Genomic DNA, 11,105 nt, shown 5'->3' on the forward strand with positions numbered 1-11,105 from the left:
TCTTTGGAGGTTTCATGGATTATTTGGTGTCCACAATATCATGGAGAAAAAATGTCCTTTCTGAGGAAAAATAAACTGGTTAATAGTTTTGGTTTTCTTCAAATAACTATCAAAATGAAGACTGAAAAATATCCCCTGGTATTTGCTGATGTCAGGAGACCTTTGTTGCTATTAGAGAGGGCTCCATTTATTATCTCTAAAGAGAGGGATAGAAATAACCCAGGTGAAGTGGGTTGAAAAATATTAAGGACATATATGTGGCAAATATAAAGTAACTATAATGAGAAGGAAAGAGGAACGTATAGTCTAAAAGGAGTATAAAATATAGTAAAGATTAAAATTTTTAATAGAAGACATAGGAAGAGGTTTAATTTCAGAAAGAATGATAATGTTTAGTGTAGGCATTTGAACACACAGAGTATTCTAATTAATTTGCAAAATGCAGTATACGCTCTAAGTCAATGACAATCATTATGTGCTGTATCTCCAACAGAGTACATGGGTCTCTAAATGAAGAATTTGATGTGGAGAAACAGGCTCATGGAACGTAACTCCTGTTGGAAAAAACTGTACAACATGACAGTTACGAGTTGTTTTGTTGCTGCTTTTTGTTGTTGTTGATGTTGTGGTTTTTTTGGCCGTACCTCATGGCATGTGGGATCTTAGTTGCCCGACCAGGGCTCAAATCTGCACCCCTTGCATTAGAAAGCAAAGTCGTAACCACTGGACCACCAAGAAGGTCCCCAGCAAGTTAAGTTTTAGTGGGGGCCAAATAAGAAGTGTATCCTGGGAAACAGCTTTTCAGATATTCTGAGAAACTGTTCCAAGGAGGTGAGAGGTGAGCTAAGATATAGAGGAGCTTTTGTGACAAAGACCAGGTAACCTGAAAGTCAAAAGATTATTGTTAATTAAATAAGTCAGATATGTCAAGGCAAGGAATTTAGCGATTTTCCGTGTACAAGGAGATGCAAGGGTCTGAGCTCACTGAAATAATTTCTTTGATACTCTCTTTCATAGTTTCCATGGGTTGTTTTTAGGGGTGAGGGTGAGTGAGATAAACTACTACTAAAAAGAGGGTCAATGGGCCAATCTATAGCCTCTGCTACTGTAGGTGGCCTCAGAGCTACAGTTGGTTCTCATTGTCTCCCTCCTGTGCTATCCATTCTCAACTCTCACCTCTGGATAATACTCTGCTAGATCAGATGGCTTAGTTGGTAGGGTGACTGTGAACCTCATCCCTGAGTGTTGTCAGCCTGGTCATCATTTCTTTCTCATGTTGTATTTTACCATTTACTGTCAAAACTGGGAAAGGCAATTCCAAGAAATGCCCATTTTCCAATTCTTAAAACTTTTTCCTAGAGACATTTTTGGCTTCTCTGGTAGCTCAGCTGGTAAAGAATCCACCTGCACTGCAGGAGAACCTGGTTCAATTCCTGGGTCAGGAAGATCTGCTGGAGAAGGGATAGGCTACCCACTCTAGTATTCTTGGGCTTCCTGGTGGCTCAGCTGGTAAAGAATCATCCTGCAATGCAGAAGACCTGGGTTATTTTTATCACCCCAAAAGGAAACTCTGTACCCATTCAGCAATTACTATTTTGCTTTCTCTACCAGGCCCTGGAAACCACCAATCTGCTTTCTTTCTCTATGGATTTACTTATTCTGGATATTTCAGATAAAAGGAGTCATACAATGTGAGACCTTTGTATCTGGCATCTTTCACTGAGCATGTTCGTGAAATTGGTATTTCTTTCCTTAGAAAAAATTTCTGGCTGTGGTCAGTTCAGTTCAGTCGCTCAGTTGTGTCCAACTCTTTGTGACCTCATGAACCACAGCACGCCAGGCCTCCCTGTGCATCACCAACTCCCGGAGCCCACCCAAGCCCATGTCCATCGAGTCAGTGATGCCATCCAACCATCTCATCCTCTGCCGGCCCCTTCTCCTCCTGCCCTCTGGCTGTGTAATTGATACTTAATTGCGCCATTCTTTTTTTTATGACTGAATAATGTTCCACTGTATATGTGTACCACAGTTTGTGTATCCGTTCATCCAGTGATGAGCATTTGGGTTATTTCCATGATTTTTTAATTGGGAGTAGTGCTGTATATATTGGATTGCATGCACATATTGGTTTGGCCAAAAAGTAACATCTTATGGAAAAACTCAGACTTTTTTGCCAACCCAATATATTTGTTTGAGTGTTTTCAATGATTTAGGAGTAGAATTGCTGATTCATATGGTAATTCTGTTTATTCCCAAAACACACTCCAAAAAGCTTCCTATAAGTCAGTCCTTGTCTCAGAATCAGCTTTTCAGGTTGTGTGACCTACAGTAGTATGAACAGTGTCTGATGAGAACTTATTTGTGCTGCATGGGGTTCTATAGTTGGGAAAGGCTTCTCTTAAGAAGTGACAGCTAAACTGAGAACAAATTCAATGTTTTTTCCTTCTTTCCTTCATTCCTCCCTTCCTTTCTTCAGAGGGAGCATAGATTTTTTTTTACACAGTATGTACTTTCAAAACTTTTGCATTTGAACCCTGAACTTATTGATAAGACAAAAAATATAAGCAGGGTATTAAGGCTCAAATTATTAATATCACAGAAGCATTTTAGTGAGAACTTGGATTGGAAACAATTTATTAGTAAAAACTATGGGAGTTTTTAAAAATAACAATTTTGGTAGGAAACTTGACAAATGAGAGTGTATAGAGAGAATATTGGTTATTTGGAAAATTGGAAGCGCTTCCTTAGTGGTTCAGTGGTAAAGAATCTGCCTGCAGTGCTCAAAATGTAGATTCAACCCCTGGGTCAGGAGGATCCCCTGGAGAAGTCAATGGCAACCCACTCCAGTTTTCCTACCTGGGAAATCCCATGGACAGATAAGCCTGGTGGGCCAGAGTCCATGGGGTCACAGAAGAGTTAAACAAAAGCAACTAAACAACAACATCATAATATTGATGGATTACACAAATTCTTCCAATTACTTGAAAAAAGGAGTGTTAAGTCAGCTTGGGTTGCTGTAAAAAAAAAAAAAAAACAAACCATAAGTGGGGGTGGGGTGGGGGTTGAAAACAACAAAAATGTATTTCTCACAGTTTTACAGGCTGGAACTCTGAGATCTAGGTACCAGCGAAACTGTGAGCCTAGGATTGGGACTTGAACCCATTACAATCACTCACCTCGTGTCTGAACTTAGCGAGGCTCGGATTCTTTGTGTCTCTGCACAGATGGAATTCAGCAAGAGGCAAAGTAGTAGGCATGAAGTAGATCTGTTAATATAGGACACTTGTGAGAGATGCAAGCAGGCCCTGTGGAGGGGACTCCACCCCAAGGATTGGTGGTGGTGGTGGTGGTGGTGGTTTAATTGCTAAGTCGTGTCTGACTCTTGCGACCCCATGGACTGTAAACTGCCAGGCTCCTCTGTCCATGGGATTCTCCGGTCAAGAATACTGGAGTGGGTTGCCATTTCCTTCTCCAGAGGATCTTCCTGACCCAGGAATTGAACCCATGTCTCCTATGGCTATTGCATTGCAGGCAAATTCTTTACCTCTGAGTCACTAGGGAAGCCCTCCCAAGGATTAAATAGGCTATGTTTTTATAATCAAAAGAGAGTGGGGGAGAAAGAAAAGACCTCTTTCTTCCTTGTTGTTCAAGTAGATGTTAAGCTTTTGTTACCAGCTCCCCCTTCGTATGGGGCAGAAGAGTGTCTGACCCTATGAGGTCAAAATAGGACTGTCATAGTGCTTATTCACATCATCAGAAGATTGATAACACTTTTTTCTTTCACTTAATGACCTGGGGCATGTCTCATACTTTATACTTAAGCAAGCCTACTTCATTTCCTGAGATTCTGATAGCCTTCTTGAGCGATCATTAACTAACAATATTTGCTAGGTTTCTTTCCCTCTGTATCTGTAATTCCCTACCAGAATTTCAACAATTATCTGTATGACTATCCTATTTCATCTCTTTCACCAGGATCATCAAGTTATCTTCCGGTTTGCAGATTGTTTCCTTCTCATTGAGTCCTCACAGGGCAGAGGGCAGAGAGAAAAAGCAAGCTCTCTCGTGATTAACAAGGGTAAGAATCACGTCATAAAGGCTTCATCCTTGATAGAAATGAGAGCTTCTATCTAGGATGTGAAGCACTGCTACAAAGATCAATAGACCATGTGTTTACAGAGAGAACTACTGGACTGACTGAAAAGATCATTTGTGTTTTTCTGTAAGATATTATGGAAACAATACAATATATAATAAGCTGCTCACAGAATAGATTCATCTGTCTTCCCCCAAAACAGTCTCTGACATCAGTAGTCCATTCCTGGAAATTCACTCTTCCTCAAGGAAATCTGTACTCTCATTTAAAAAAAAAACAACCACCAATGAAGCTACATGGAAGACAAAAAGGACTTTTCCAGCTCTAAGAATTGTTAATTAAACCTATTAGTCCAAACTTAGTTCCAAAAGGTACCTCAAATATGGTTTCATTCACTTAACAATATTTGAGAGGCTCACTATGGTATAGACTTGCTATGCACAAAGTTGGCCAAATATATATCTTGACTCTCAGGGAGCATGTAGTCTAGACTTTAGAAAAGAGTAGGGAAGAGAGTGAGTCAGGGAGGAGCAGGTCTAGAAGAAACCCAAACAGGAGGCTTCAGATAATTTATCAATATAATCAAAGGTATTTAGGCAAATTGGGTTAATTTTATTTCATCCCTGCAGACCATATGCACTTCCTTTGATTCTGAGAGTGTTAGCTTATGCAGTCCTTAGCGACCCCATGGACTGCAGCCTACCCATGGGGTCGCTAAGAGTTGGACATGACTGAGCAACTTCACTTTCACTTTTCACTTTCATGCATTGGAGAAGGAAATGGCAACCCACTCCAGTGTTCTTGCCTTGAGAATCCTAGGGATGGGGAGCCTGGTGGGCTGCCATCTATGGGGTCGCACAGAGTCGGACCCGACTGAAGCGACTTAACAGCGGCAGCAGCAGCAGCTTATGCAGTCCAGGCCCCTTTAAGGAGGAGGTGAACATTCTCAGTCTTGCTTTTCTTAAGCCTTGTGCAGCAATATGTTTTGCCTGAGAACTGGCCTTTCTTTAGGAGCTAATGATTACACAGCATAATGTCTTACTTATGGAAATGCTTTTCTTAGGCTCTATGTTAATTATTATAATTGTAACAAATCTTGCCTGGGAACCTGTGTCTCAAGACTTGTAGCCCTGATTACACAGCAACAGTATATCTTGATCAGAGAGGTTGCCCACAACCCATTGTCTCTGGCTAATCTTGTGCCAAAGTTATCTCAGGATGTATGCCTTGGGAAACAGTCTGATGGAACTCTTTCAACCTTGAGGTGTTATTTTTTATTTATTCTCAGCAGCCAGTTGAAAAGTATATAATGCCCCACTTAAACTAGTGATGTGGGCACTCTTGTGCCCCTTCCAGTGATTTTGTTGGAAGCTTTCTCTATCACTGTTACTTTAATAAACTTTACTGCACAAAGCTCTGAGTGACTGGGACTGCGTGTTTTGGTCCCGGACTGAAATCATCTCTTCTGGAGCCACAAACCTGTTTGACAATGGTCTCAATGCTAAGCTATCAATTCTAAACTTCATATAGTAAATAAAACTTAAATTTTGAATGATATATATTAATTTTGAAGAGACAGTTTTCAGTGAACATGATGTCACTGCTTCATATAATTGGCATTATCTCATTTTTATTTTCTTAAATTAAAAAATATGTATTTGTTTATTTATTTGACTGCACCAGGTCATAGCTGTGACAAACAGGATCTTGTATTGTGGCCTGTGGACTTCTCCCTAGTTGTGGCTTAGTTGTTCCATGGCATGTGGGATCTAGTTCCCTGACCAGGGGTTGAACCCATGTCCCCTGCATTGGAAGATAGATTCTTAACCACTGGACCACCAGGGAAGTCCTGTCTCTTTTTTATTTTAATTGAGGCATAATATAACATAATAACATACAAAAATCTTAAACATGAAGAGCTTTTACTAATATATAACTTCATAGCTACTCACCTCTATGAAGATATAAAACACTTCCATCACCCAGAATGTGTCTTTGTGACCTTTCTCAGTCAACACTTCCCACACCCAAGGTACCCACTACACTGACTCCTATGTCCATCAATGAGTTTGCCTGCTCCTAGATTTCATAAAAATGGCATCATATAATGTATACACTTTCATGACAATCTAACTTATGTCTGAGGTTTGTCAATGTTGTTGTACACAGGAGTATATGTTCTTTTCATATTAATGTGGAGTTTTCTGTATTTTGGTATGCCATATTTCGTTTATCCATTCTAGCACTGATGGGCATTTGAATTATTTCCAGTGTGGTGCTATCTTTCAAATTGCTGCTGTAAACTTTCAGACATGTTTTGTGGATATGAGCAGTCATTTCAGTCAGGTATATACCTAACAGCAGGAGGGCTATGATGTAGAGTAGGAGTATAATTAGATTTAGTGCATGTACCAGTTTCCAAAGTAACTGAATCCATTTATGCTCCAGTATTAATGTCCTAGTACACTAGTAGTGTATGAAAGTCCCCATTGCTCCATGTCTTTGCTAGTCCTTGGTATTTTTAATATTTTGAACTTTAGCCATTCTGGTGGGTGAATTGATGATTTTCTTTGCAGGGTTGAGAGGGGCACATAGTGTGCCAGGCAGGATCTTATTTCCCCAACCAGGAGTCCAATCCAAGGCCCCTGCAGTGGAAGTAGAGAGTCTTAACCACTGGACAACTAGGGAAGTCCCAGTGGTTATCTTGATATGCCTAATGGTATATGAAAGAGACCAAGGATGAACATCTTTGCATGAGATGTTCCCTTGGTATCTCTAATTTTCTTGAAGAGATCTCTAGTCTTTCCCATTCTATTGTTTTCCTCTATTTCTTTGCACTGATCACTGAGGAAGGCCTTTTTTTTTTTTTTTTTTTAATCTCTCCTTGCTATTCTTTGGAACTCTGCATTTAAATGGTATATCTTTCCTTTTCTCTTTTGTTTTTGCTTCTCTTCTTTGCACAGCTATTTGTAAGGCCTCCTCAGACAGCCATTTTGCTTTTTGGCATTTCTTTTTCTTGGGGATGGTCTTTCTCTTTGTCTCCTGTACAATGTCACGAACCTCCATCCATAGTTCATCAGGCACTCTGTCTATCACGTCAAGTCCCTTAAATCTATTTCTCACTTCTACTGTATAATTGTAAGGGATTTTATATAGGTCATACCTGAATGGTCTAGTGGTTTTCCCTACCTTCTTTAATTTAAGTCTGAAACTATACAAAAAAGATCTTCATGACCCAGATAATCATGATGGTATAATCACTCACCTAGGGCCAGACATCCTGGAATGCGAAGTCAAGTGGGCTTTAGGAAGCATCACTATGAACAAAATTAATGGAGGTGATGAAATTCCAGTTGAGCTATTTCAAATCCTAAAAGATGATGCTGTGAAAGTGCTGCACTTAATATGCCAGCAAATTTGGAAAACTCAACAGTGGCCACAGGACTGGAAAAGGTAAATTTTCATTCCAATTCCAAAGAAAGGCAATGCCAAAGAATGCTCAAACTACCACACAATGGCACTCACCTCACACACATGCTAGCAAAGTAATGCTCAAAATTCTCCAAGCCAGGCTTCAACAGGATGTGAATCAGGAACTTCCAGATGTTCAAGCTGGTTCTAGAAAAGACAGAGGAACCAGAGATCACTTTGCCAACATCCGTTGGATCATAGAAAAAGCAAGAGAGTTCCAGAAAAACATCTACTTCTGCTTTATTGACTATGCCAAAGCCTTTGACTGTGTAGATCACAATAAATTGTGGGAAATTCTTAAAGAGATGAGAATACCAGATGACCTGACCTGCCTCTTGAGAAATCTGTCTGCAGGTCAGGAAGCAACAGCTAGAACTGGACATGGAACAACAGACTGGTTCTAAATAGGGAAAGGGGTACGTCAAGGCTGTATACTGTCACTGTGCTTATTCAAATTATGTGCAGAATACATCATGAGAAACACTGGGCTGGAGGAAGCACAAGCTGGAATCAAGATTGCCAGGAGAATTATCAGTAAGCTCATATATGCAGATGACACCACCCTTATGGCAGAAAGTGAAGAGGAACTAAAAACCCTCTTGATGAAAGTGAAAGAGGAGAGTGAAAAAGTTGGCTTAAAGCTCAACATTCAGAAAACTAAGATCATGGCATCTGGTCCCATCACTTCATGGCAAATAGATGGGGAAACAATGGAAACAGTGACAGACTTTATTTTCTTGGGCTCCAAAATCACTGCAGATTGTGACTGCAGCCATGAAATTAAAAGACGCTTACTCCTTGGAAGAAAAGTTATGACCAACCTAGATAGCATATTAAAAAGTAGAGACATTACTTTGTCAACAAAGGTCCATCTAGTCAAGGCTATGGTTTTTCCAGTGGTCATGTATGGATGTGAGAGTTGGACTATAAAGAAAGCTGATCACTGAAGAATTGACGCTTTTAAACTGTGGTGTTGGAGAAGATCCTTGAGAGTCCCTTGGACTGCAAGGAGATCCAACCAGTCCATCCTAAAGGAGATCAGTCCTGGGTGTTCATTGGAAGGACTGATGTTGAAGCTGAAACTCCAATACTTTGGCCACCTGATGCAAATAACTGACTCATTTGAAAAAAACCCTGATGCTGGGAAAGATTGAGGGCAGGAGGAGAAGGGGATGACAGAGGATGAGATGGTTGTATGGCATCACCAACTCAATGGACATGAGTCTGAGTAAACTCCAGGTATTGGTGATGGACAGGGAGACCTGGCATGCTGCAGTCCACTGGGTCACAAAAAGTTGGACACAACTGAGCGACTGAACTGAACTGATCTGAACTGAAAGATGAACATTTCTGCACAGGAAAGAGGTCATAAATTTCACTAAAGGAAGTTCTTGAGACTCAGTTGCTTTTGTTTTATTTTTTATTACTTATTTTTTACTTTATTTTTAATTGTACTAGGTATTCATTGTTACAGGCTGGCTTTCTCTAGTTGTGGCTGGCAGGGGCTGCTTTCCAGCTGTCATTGGAAGGTTTCCCATTTCAATGGCTTTTTTTGTTATGGAGCACAGACTCGGGTGCACTGACATCATTGGTTGCAGAAGACAGGCTCAGTCACTGGCTAATGAGCTCTAGATCATGGCCTCAGTAGTTGTGGCACTCAAGCTTTGTTGTTCCTCAGTATGTGGAATCTTCTTGGACCAGGGATCAAACACATGTCCCCTGCATTGGCAGGCGGATTCTTATCCACTAAGCCATCAGAGAAGTCTAAGAATCAATTGCTTTAGGAAGTGAAAACTTAGAAGAAACTCAAGCTATGGTATTTCAGAAAAAGAGGGACAAAGCATACACTCAATGAAGTTGAAGATTTGTTATTTCTAATTACCAGTGTATTTATATAGGTTATTACAGTGATTCTCCCATCCCAACATCCATGTCTCCTCACAAGGACAAGAAAGACCTGCTGGCAAGTTTCCTCAGGGCCCTACTCATATCCCTGTTCCTCAAGCTATAGATGAAGGGGTTCAGCATAGGGATGACTACGGTGTACCTCACTGAGGCAGTTGCCTGCTTTGAGAAGGAGGGGGAGAAGGCAGAGCTGAGATACACTCCTAATCCTGTCCCATAGAATAAGGAAATGACTGTTAGGTGAGACCCACAGGTTGAGAAAGTTTTGTACTTCCCCTCCACTGAAGAGATGTTCAATATGAAGGAAATAATCTTAGTGTAAGAGAAAAGGATCCCAGCAAGTGGAGGAATTCCCAGCAATCCATTCACAGAATACAGCGTGATGTAATTGTTGAGAGCATCCGAATAGGCAGACTTGAGCACCACAGCAAATTCACAGAAGTTCAGAACTTCCATGTGTGTGCAGAACAAGAGATGCCATCAGACTGCAAGAGGCTAACTGGGACACTGAGAGATCTAGAGACTAGAGCCAGCAGGGCTCACAGGTGGGGACTTGTGGTGATTGTGTAGTGCAAGGGGTGGCAATGGCCACATAGTGGTCATTGGCCATCACAGTCAGGAGGAAGTTGTCCAAATACCCAAAAACCAAGAAAAAATACATCTGGGTGATACAGTCTCATAGGTGATAACTTTGCTCTGTGTCTGGATATTTGCTAGCATTTTTGGAACTACAGTGGAATTGAAACAAATATCAGAAAGAGACAGGTGGGAGATCAAAAAGTACATTGGGGGTGGAAGTGGGGATCAGAGCTGACAATGAGGATGATGAGATTCCCAAGCACCAGGACCAGGTACATGGACAGGAAAAGCCTGAAGAGGAGGGGCTGCTGGTATGGATCTTCTGAAAGTCTTGAGAAGAGGAACCTTGAGACAACTTTTTGGTTTTCTGCATCCATGTAGCTGATCACTGTGCCAGGTAACCGACAAAGCAATGCTAATTCAAATAAACAGGAGTCCCCAAATATAAAGAAACTTTATCCTATTAATGAACACCCCCAGATAAATGGACATGAGTTTGAGCAAACTCCAGGAGATAGTGGAGGATAGGGAAGCCTGGCGTGCTGACATCCATGAGGTTGCCAGGAGACACGACTGAGTGACTGAACAATCAGAAAAACGAGGGAAAAACCCCACACATTTTGACTAACAACCTAATATTCCTTCCCTGAGAGCATGATAAACACCATTATCTTGTACAGATATTATTTTAGGGAAAATTTCTTCCTCTCTTCTAACTTTTTCACAAATAAGTGACTGCCTTCAAGATCATCAACCTTTGTGGTGTCCAGCTCAGCTTCAGGTGTAGCATGTAAATGGCTTGAACGTTCTTCCTTCTTTGGGGTGGAATTTTGCCTCTTGGATAATTCTGCTTTTTCCAAAATTTCTGTAGTAGTCGAGCAGCTCCATGTGTGTTGGTGGTGCATTTACCCCACTTTGCTCTGTGGCCCTACCCCCTGACAACAACGAATTTGATCAGAAAGTGGTGTCTGGCCGAATCTGGCCATCTCAAGGATTGCCAAGTTTGTCAATATGAGAGAATATAATTTTAAGCGCTCCAGGAATCTGAGGACAG

Source organism: Cervus elaphus, chromosome 9 (assembly GCF_910594005.1).
Source record: "Cervus elaphus chromosome 9, mCerEla1.1, whole genome shotgun sequence".
Classification (NCBI taxonomy): domain Eukaryota; kingdom Metazoa; phylum Chordata; class Mammalia; order Artiodactyla; family Cervidae; genus Cervus; species Cervus elaphus.